Source organism: Pavona decussata, unplaced genomic scaffold (assembly GCF_977016875.1).
Source record: "Pavona decussata unplaced genomic scaffold, jaPavDecu1.1 SCAFFOLD_213, whole genome shotgun sequence".
Lineage (NCBI taxonomy): Eukaryota > Metazoa > Cnidaria > Anthozoa > Scleractinia > Agariciidae > Pavona > Pavona decussata.
The window spans coordinates 26583-36943 of NW_028145618.1; the positions used below are offsets into that span (position 1 = coordinate 26583).

The following is a 10361-nucleotide window of genomic DNA, read 5'->3' on the forward strand; positions in this document are numbered from 1 at the left end:
ACGTGTAAAACAACGGAAATGTGTATTTAATGACATGTTGAAAGTACAAAGGAAACAGAACTTACAATTGTATTTGTTTGAAACTGTTAAATATACAATAAATTGTAGTGTGATTTTACTTAACGGTGGAACAGACTTCTGAGTTATACTTACTGTTACTAAGTAGTGAGCGTTTCTAAAACGCCCTCTATTAGAGTGATTACATAAAACCCGTGAAACAGCGTGACATACAAGGCTAAAAATATCGGACATTTGAAATGTTGTTTCCTGTTGCACTTGTTTATTTGGTAAGATAATAAATCTAACTTTTGTTTTACGGGGCGTATAAACAAACACCAAGAGATCAAGTTTGGAACGAGGCGTATAAACATGCACCAAGTGATCAAGTTTAGAACGAAGTGTGAAAATTCACACTAAACGAAGCAATGGAAAACTAAAGTTTACTGACCTTGCAGTGAATACAATGATTCGCGTAAATAAAAATCTGATAGAAAATAAAATGTTGTTTGCGTGTCAAGCATGTCATTGAAAACGACTAACATCCAGTAAAACATTTGAAATGCGTATGTTATTCACATATTCATGACTTAAGCTGAGCTAAAATGCAGTTTTGCCCTGCTGAAAAAAATATAATCAGAAGATTGCACGATTGGAATTAAATACGCTGTCTCAGCGATTTCGGCGCGGCCGGCTTCGAGAGTTCTAAAACATGGCGATGAACATGAATGATTCTTCTACAAATACAGTCCTTGTATGCATTATTTGCTTTTCGCATGAGGTAGTGTTCAAATTATAGTGTAAGTACGTAGCTTGAGTGCCTACGTTTTGTATTTAAAAATGAACAAAGTTGGAAATAATCAACGCAGATAAGCTTACGTAATCAACAACACAACTTTCAAGAATTTGCCTTCACTTTTACCAGCTTTTACCTCGAGGGTTCTCGAGGATATACCTGACGCTGAAATTGCAAATATATTGCGTTCTGAAATTAAAAGAGATTCAGTTTAGAAAATATAAACGAAGTAGAAACATTCCGCAAAATCAGGGGCATTCAAGACGACGAAAAATACTCACCTTGATTTCTCTCCCTTGCTCTGTCCGAAACTGGAAAAGGCAAAGCAGCGCGTTGCATTGTGGTGCCCACAAAATTAACCACAATTCCTTTTTCCTTTGATCTTTGCGCGACCACAATCCTTTGCATTTTGCAAGAAAGCTCTCACAAGGCCCCATAAGTATATTTCTGTGCCGATTAGAGTTGCTGCCTTGCTCGGTCGCTTCAGGCTCCCTCGCTGCGGCAGCAACAACCTAACTTCATTGACATCTTTTACTGATAGTGAAAGAGACGCTTTACCAGTTACAATGTAACATTTAATTTCTCTTAAGTTTTACATAAGAATCGGTTCTATACTGCTGAGGGATAAATCCTCGAAGAACGAACACATTTATGACTCAAATTCGCAGACACTACTGTTTGCCTTTTAAACAAATTGAGTACTGATAGTGAGATTTTGTCATGAAAACGCGCATCAAACAGCTCAAAATCGTGTTATATCAACGTAAAACTATCACTTGTACCAAACTGTCTTGGACATAACCCCATGCTACAGTAGCGACTCTCTCTTTGGAATAATGGAGATTTGTAGAGCATCAACGTAACCATAGGAAAGGTCTCAGAAAATAACCACAGGTATGTCCTGTCCTGGCGCGAACTGCCTTCGAAATCTCGTGGTTGCCATGACAACCAAGAGATCAAAAAGTGGCACAGAGAAATTAGAAAAATGGGGCCGATAGTGTAATAGCCCAGGTTTTCCCTAATCTAAGTCTAATATTGCTTTCGTAAATTTTTCCTCTTTTTTCTAAAGAGGGAATAATTTTCTAAGTTAAGAAAAAAAAAAAAAAAAAAGAAGAAGAAGAAGAAGAAACAAGATGCCTGCTACACTGGCATTACGCGTGATGCTGGGGCTGATTCATTTATTCCAACTGTATGCTTTGCCGATTGATAAGACTATCCTTGCTAGTGGAATAGTTTAAGTCACGACGATCGCGTTACGTTGTTTCCTTTGTGTTACGCGACTCAGAGTATCACCGGAAATTTTAGCCTCCCACGCAGACGTTCTTAGGGCAGGAACGCGTGACGAACCCCCAAGAACGTCTGCGTGGGAGGCTACGGAAAATTTGTGAAATTCCATTACGATAACGTAAGCTTCTCAATGACCTCTTTTCAGTCTCGCGTCGTGGTCTAAGACTGTCAAACAAAGCACGATTCCTTCGCCAGGAACTCACCAATTTCCACCGTTTTACGTGTCGGGTGCTTCTTAGAAGTTATTCTTTCGATTTACCGCTTCAAAATGGTGAAATTTCCGTTTGAAAACGGCACACTTGAGTCCAGAACATGTTGAAACAATATGGCGCGACTATTTAATCCGTCATTAATAAATATATCAAATGATGCATTCACGTCACACAGGTAGGGGTGAGTGGGTCCCCTCCCTCACGATATAAGCGACAAGAATGGATTTTGATTGGCCTGCTGTCGTTGAAGACAATCAGAACAATACATCCCGAGTAGGAGAGGGGAGAGTTTAATGAATAAACAAGATGCCTGCTTTACTGGCATTACGCGTGATGCTGGGGCTGATTCATTTTTTCCAACTGTATGCTTCGCCGATTGATAAAACTATCCTTGCTAATGGAATAGTTTGAGTCACGACGATCGCGTTACGTTGTTTTCCTTGTGTTACGCGACTCAGACTTTCACCGGAAATGTGTGGAATTCCATTACGATAACGTAAGCTTCTCAATGACCTCTTTTTAGTCTCGCGTCGTGGTCAAGGACTGTCAAACAAAGCACGATTCCTTCGCCATGAACTCACCAATTTCTACCGTTTTAAATGTCGAGTGCTTCTTAGAAGTTATTCTTTCGATTTGCCGCTTCAAAATGGTGAAATTTCCGTTTGAAAACGGCACACTTGAGTCCAGAACATGTTATAAACAATATGGCCCCAAATTTAATCCGTTTTTAATAAATAGATCAAATGATGCGTTGACGTCACACAGGTAGGGGTGAGTGGGTCCCCTCCCTCGCGATGTAAGCGACAAGAATGGATTTTGATTGGCCTGCTTCTGTTGAAGACAATCAGAACAATACACCCCGAGTAGGAGAGGGGTGAGTTTAATGAATAAATTAATGTACCGATTTGAAGCTACGACGAAGAAAAAGAAATCGTCCCGTTTTTAGACACGGTATGCCCCCTCAGGGCATCCCGCGTAATTAATGTACCGATTTGTAGCTACTACGAAGAAAAAAAAAAAAGAAATCGACCCGTTTTAAGACACGGTATGCCCCCTCGGGGCATCCCGCGTAATTAGAAATTCACAGGCTCGTAAGAGTCCGTAAATGAAAAAACTGAGGAAAACATTTTACCAAATAAGCGTGACACGGACGGCATCTCCTGTTTCACAGTACTGTGTAATGGATTGATTATGGATTTCACCCCAGCCCTACCAAACACCCCTAAGGGTTTGAAAAGGACCCACCTCGTCTGGGGTAAGTGTGTTGTCGAAGACACCAGCTGTCTCATGAACATTTACTCACAAAATTTTATTGCCTTTAAATTTTGAGTTGACACTGAAATATTCAGCAAGCAAGAGTCAGCATTGCTAGATAAACAAGAAAAGTGAGGTTTGAATCTAATTGTCATTTTCACTGCTGGATAGAGGGTGGTTATGTAATAAAGACACTATCTTTTGAGGTTGAGGAAGGGAGGTTGCAGGTAGAGACCACCATCTATTTTGTGGTTTTGTGGGTCCTGTTTGAGTATAGTAGTTTTGACCACTTCCCTTACAGTTAGGTTTTCGTCTGACGTCCAAATTCTGCAAATTATAAACACAACGCGAACGTCCATGATATTGAGAGCCATAACAAGAACAAAATAAGTTAGTAGTCAGTAGTTACAATCCTATCTATTGCACCTCAGGTCATTCATTTTTGTACAGAGCCGTTGTGAAATCATCACAAAAGGTTTGAGTTATCCAAAGTTTCTTTATTTTAAATAGATCACCTTAACTCAAATTTAGTCACAGAAACGCGCTGTCAGTTATCCGAACTGTGCATTTCAATCTGATGGGACCTTTTAGTACTAGGTTTCTTTCGATAGGTAATTGACAATCGAAATAGGAGATGACAAAGTGTTGTTTTGTGAGAATGCCTACGCGGTGTGGAGTGTTTGGGTTCTCCCACCAGCTCTGTACATCATTTTGCAGTGTAACCGCCGTGGTATTAAAATGTTGCTGTCAGCAATCTTAGTTATCACCATTTCTTTACCTCAACTTCACTTCTTTTAAGTGCTGGGTGCTTGGATGTCCAAGTAACGTATTTGTGCAATTGTCTTTCAAGTTTTTAGTCCTTACTGAAACTTCAATTATGGTTCAGTCGGTATCTGTGATGGCAGTAGAACTGGAGTGCTAGAGTTTACATATGAATGGAACAACCAAAGTTTATGTAATCGTATACGGGTTAGTTACTGCTTACATTCCAGGCCAATTGCAGTATTTTTCTTCTTTTCTTCCAAAGAACCTCACCTCCTTTAAGTTTGAAGATCCTCGTGAACGTTAAAAGTACACGCCAACTGATAAAGGAAGTGGATTTTTAATCAAAGTATCCACTGTACTTTACCCGCAATACAATATGTGCTGCAAACACTGGCGACTGTTGAAGTTCTGACGTAAAGAAACTTGTTATCCCATTTATTTTGACAATTGTTGAATTTGCTTTTGGCTGCGGACTTTTGCTGCTTTCTACACAGATCAAGTGTCGGGATCTGTTGAACAGATAGATGTGCATATATGTTACACTCGAATCTTCTTTCGTCTTCCCAGGTTTTATTGTTATTTGGCAGTATGTCACAATCCGATATTATACGCTTTTCGGAGTACAATACTTCCGAAAAGCACTGCGTTTCATCAAAAGTAAGAATACTATTCTGACGCCAGCTAGTCCGGCTGCTAACTTAGCTGACACCAAGGGTTTTGTTTTCATAATGTGAAGTAATAAACCCTGAAAACATTATATACCATATTTACACAGGATGCCCTGGGGCAGACAGCGTTAAGTTTCCGGTTCGGTATCGTTTTTTTCTTCATCGTTGTCACAAATTGTAATGAATAAATAAATTAAACTTGGATTTAACCCTGTCCTCTCCTAGAAGGGATTTTCTTTCCTCTGTTGTTGTCATTGTCTTCAACAGAAAACGGCTCAATCAGAATCCATTATTTGCGCGTATATTTATCGGTCTTACTAAGAAACGACAAAGAAGGCTTTTGTCACGTGCTTACACTTGATCTTTGTCGTTTGACCGTTAGTATCATTACGCCATGGGCTCTGTATGGTTCATGACGCTATAAAGGAATGATACAATAGCAGACGTGAGTCAGGTCTGTATCTGTGTGGCTTGGTCGTTACGTTATCATAAAACAATTTCTGGTATGATGGCAAGTGGCGTAACGGAAGCTGAAGGTTAGCTAAACGACACCACGCTATCCTTCTGACTAAAACTATTCAATTAGCTCAATCGCATTCCGCGTAAACGCCCATTAGCGTCTTGTATTTATAAAAAAAAAAACAGAAGTGAAAGAATACATTTGTTATGAAGAATATCCCGTGCTTCACACGGACGCTTTAATCCTCACGTTATCATCTTTGATTTGGAGACAGGAGCCGTTGGTAACACTATACTGATTGTTCACATTTGCATTTCCATTTATTTGTACGTTTAAACAGATTCTGACTGTGGGTTCATATCCCGCGTTCACGCCTATAGGCGTCATGCTATTCGAATAATCGCTCCCCTCGAATAATCGCCCCCACCACCTCCTCCTTGGCCTCCTTGGAACACTCATAGCCCTCTACCTCTACTCTCCTTCTTTCACCCCCCTGTCCCCTGTCCCCTGTCAAGTTCAAATTTTTATTTATAAACTTCGCCAGGGGAGAACCTCTGACAGGAGAGAACTCACAGAACGATTTTACGCCTTGGATAGGAAACATGGCTGATCGGGGACTCGGCTCTGACTCCGAGGACATTGACATTATTAGTTCATAAAACCAAATTGAGAACACTTTAAGACATTGTTGAGAACATTTACAAAACCCATTTTCTGCTTGTTTGGCGTGATTATTAATGACCAAACGGAACAATAAAACAAAATATATAGGGCACGACCTCCCGTGAACAGTATTAAAAATAATCGCCCCCCACCACCCCCCCCCCCTCGAATACTCGCGAAAAATACCCCCCCCCCCCCAAGGCTATTATTCGAATTAATGCGATCCAAACTCAACTTAAAAAATGTAGCAGTAATTGTTATTTCCTATTACGTATGCTTGAGCAAATATTATCTTAAAGACCCCCGCATACATGACAATTTTTAGAGCTCGAGATACAAATCGCAAGTGTAAACTAGCGGCCATGGTCGCGAGCTGTGGCTGCGATTTGGGGGAAATTTCAGCAAATCGCAGCAAATATTGCCCCCGAGTTTTGCCAAAATTGCACTGAAATCGGCGCTAGTTTACACTTGTGATTTTTACCGCAAGATGGAGTACGACGAAGTGCGTCACGAATCGCGCAAGAAATCGCCTGTGTAAATAACTCTCAACGGCGCAGAATCTGAGCAGCTGCAGGTCATTAATTCACTTTCTGAACTTCTTCAGGCAAATGTTTAGTTATTTCGTATCAGCCATAGCATTACGTAAAAAAGTTAAAATGTGGGTACTCAAACGAATTTATAAAAAAAAATAAAACAGAGGGAAGATCAAGAAGATCTGACTTTTTAAAATGTTGCAACCGTACTCTCAACGAGACTTTGATGGTTACATATAATGGCGTTTTGCCCAGAACACCCGGCCCCTAAGCGAGGCAACGAGCATCCCCCGCCCCTCAACTGTCCTGTAAACTCACTAGTAATTACCCACATGTTCTCATTTTCTCACGAGTGAGCCAGTTAAAGTATAAGCTTATAACATTTTTTGTGAATTCAGTTGGGCTTTGGCATGGATTCCCAAGCAAAAAAGTCCATTTTGAAATAAAGATGTGTTCATTTTATTATTTGTTTTACCGCTTGCGGAGGGGGACAGGGGGATTTGCGGTGTTGATGTTTTTTTAATGCGGTGATGCAGTGAATAAAATCTCCATTTGCGCTGTTGCGGTGATCTCAAACCCTACGGTGTGCGATGTTTGTGTTTTTCACGCTACGGTGTTCGGTGAAATTAAATTATTTGTGGTGCTGTGGTTTCTTGTTTGATCTTTTTCAGACCTAAATTTAGCACGTTAACTTCGTTAATCCGTGATACTTTATGACAAGCACGTACTATTGTGTTTAATTTTTAATAAAATACAGACCAACATTATCGAGTTAATCTTCAATATGCTTAAGCTGCCAATGCGAAGCTGTTTTCGTTAATAAATACGTAACTTGACAAGTAACTTGACCTCTGCCACCCGGAGCTCAGCCTTCTTTAGAAACGTGGAAATCATGGCCGAGGCCAGAGAAGTTAATCCTGGAAATTCTGCAAACAACGAGGCGGAATACATCATTAATTGCGTAGCTTTTTTCTACGAAGAAGGAAAAGGTGGCGAAAACTACCGGTCGAAAAATAAATTCAGATGTCGTGTCAACAGGGAAGAAAGACGGCTTTGTAAGCTAAGGGAGTGCATTTGGTAAGTTTGTAACGTTTACTAACAGGCGCGTAGGAGGGGGGTTCGAGGGGTTCGAACGAACCCCCTTTGAAGATCAATAATGACGAAAGAAAAACTTTTAAATAAAGTTCCTGTGGTCGAAATACATGAACCAAAGAAAAATAGAGATACAAACCCGTTCTTTAGGCCTTATGTCTTATCCTCAGTAAAAATAAGAATTGTCAAGAACCCTTGGAGATTAATTTTAATAACGTTTCATTTTTGCGGTAAAACCGCATCCGCCCGAAAAAGCCATAGAAAAGCATGCTTTGCGATACGTTTTGTTCTCTGAATGCGATTCACTTCAAACTTGATAGTTCAAGCCTTTTTGAGTTTCACGCGCAATTTATACGTACAAGTTCTCCTGAGAACATTCACTTGTGAATGTGAACGTTCCATAAGCGCAATGTGGAGGTTGAACAACTATGAGGTGTACCATGAGAGAGAGTAGACTGTCCGCCCTGGCTCTAATGCATATCAAATATGATATGCCTGTCAATCTTTACGAGATAGTCAATTTGTTCGAAAGCCTACACCCGAGAATGATGTAGTCTACCAGCTTGTAGCCTCCCACGCAGACGTTCTTAGGGGTTCGTCACGCGTGCAGAAACGCGTGACGAACCCCAAAGAACGTCTGCGTGGGAGGCTAACCAGCTTGGTGTATGACTATCAGCATATCGAATAGCTATCAGAACTTGACAGGGCGCGGAATGTACATTGAACTTTCTTGTTTAAGTGGAAACAATTATGCCGTCGAAGTGATGTATATAGCTTAAAAAGCTGCTGTAAAAAAAGTTGTGATTTGCCTAAAATGGGTCTCAAAATGCAGGAAATGAGGTTTCTGGGAACCTAAATTTTCAAAAATTCCCGGGGGAGGATGCCCCCGGACCCCCCTAGTCCGGTGGCTGAATGGTAAATTATTAAGAGCGACGCGGGAGCTTTACAAAGTCCGGGTCTGGCATAAATTGATCCTAGCCTATCTAACATTAACATGAAAGCAATCGAATTTTCCACCCTTGCCGCGAAATTAAGAATTTGTCTGATTTTTACACACAGGCGCTCTTAAAAGGACTCTTGTGACCCATTTATCAGCGAAAAGCTCTTTTAGCAAATTCTAAGTTTACGGTTAAGGATAATGAACACTAATCAAAGGTTCCTGTGAGCCAATTCGTGAATGCAGAAGTAAATAGTGGGAAGGTATAAAACATTGCTCGCATTGTGTTTGGTTGGCCCAGGACTCGAAATATAAGTCATAAAGGCTTAATAAGGGGCCTCACGGGAATTTTATTCCGCATCCTACGCCGCTTAGATTTTTAGCCGTTCCCGTCAGCAAGTTTGGGCTCCTTGAATAAATTTGTATTTTTAAAGAAAGTTTTAATTTGGAAAACTGTGTGGAGCCTTTGGAATGGTTGGCTTTTAAAGGCTTAAAAAAAAAGCAAATTAAAAGCAAAAAACAAAAACAAAATTCTCCTTTATCTCGGGAATCTATCTGGCACCCGTGACGCTACGATTTTAAAAAAAATCATGATGATGTTGTAAATATTTGTACTTGCATTAAAAATATAAAAAGCGATTTTAATGGTAATTACTTTAGACCGCCAAAAAAGGATACGCGAATGAGCAGGGAACACCGTCAGACGTTTCTCCATCATATTTTCTCCTTCCATTTTGGGCGAAATCCCTGTTTACTTGGACGACAGTCTCGGCCTTGAGTGGCTTCCACGCGGCGCTTATAGTCACCAAAATAAAGACGTACGAAGACTATATACATCGGTCGAGTTTTCTTTAGGCTATTTCTTTTAATTTCGAACTCCAAAAGACGTGAATTTTTATAATATAAGAAGGAGGGAATCTAAAGCGAGCCGTGAGGAGAGTACGCCACATTTGAAAGTTCACGACAGATCGATCAACTGATCGACCGAGTAACATGTACCCCACATTACGATAACTCGTTCATTGCGCATGCGTGCGTTTACGAGTTAAAAGCGCTACAGGAAAGTGAGAACATATGTTTTAAGATGCAACCTTTTATATTACCCAGTTCGGTCATTTTTTACGAGTAAATGCAATAAAAAGAGTATTAATACGGACTGGTTCACTTAGTTGATCAGCTGCAAACGCCCGGGAGACTTGAACAGCCAACTTATTGTTAAATTCGACTTTTTAATTACTCACGTTAGCGAAGAAACAGCCTTTGTCTTTGTGCGTTATTAATAACTAACTACCCAACATACAGGCAATAAGCTGTTGTTGTATTTGATTGAGTCATTCTTACCAATCACTTGGGGGGAGGGGTTGGGTGGGAGGAGTGCTGATGCGAACATGCTCCGTATGATTTCAGTCAAAGGCTATTACTTTTTCGTTCTCAACATCATTTGATTTGAACGAGTAAAACTTCAGTTCTGCTTGAAACTCAATTTATTAGGAAATTTAATTAAGAGCTACTAAAAACTTGGACGTAGACGGAACTAATTTTCGTTTTCATTTCGAACTTTAAGAAATGTCTCGCTCCTCCTTCTTATCCCCGATAACGCTTGCTACGAAACCTAGTAGAGCTACAAACATCATCAGCTGATAACATTTAAATTACGAATTGGAGCGTGGCTTGTCCACTGCAGCTGTTAAAACAGT

General features: G+C 40.3%; 1 long non-coding RNA gene across 1 annotated transcript; it reads right to left on the bottom strand.

Annotated features, from left to right (window-relative positions):
• Positions 1-5: 5 nt before the first annotated feature.
• Positions 6-1295, bottom strand: LOC146460386 (uncharacterized). The gene is made up of 2 exons (XR_014857632.1): positions 1075-1295; positions 6-982 (listed from the first exon to the last, which is right to left on the bottom strand). It is a non-coding gene; the product is annotated as an uncharacterized LOC146460386 (long non-coding RNA).
• Positions 1296-10361: the final 9066 nt, after the last annotated feature.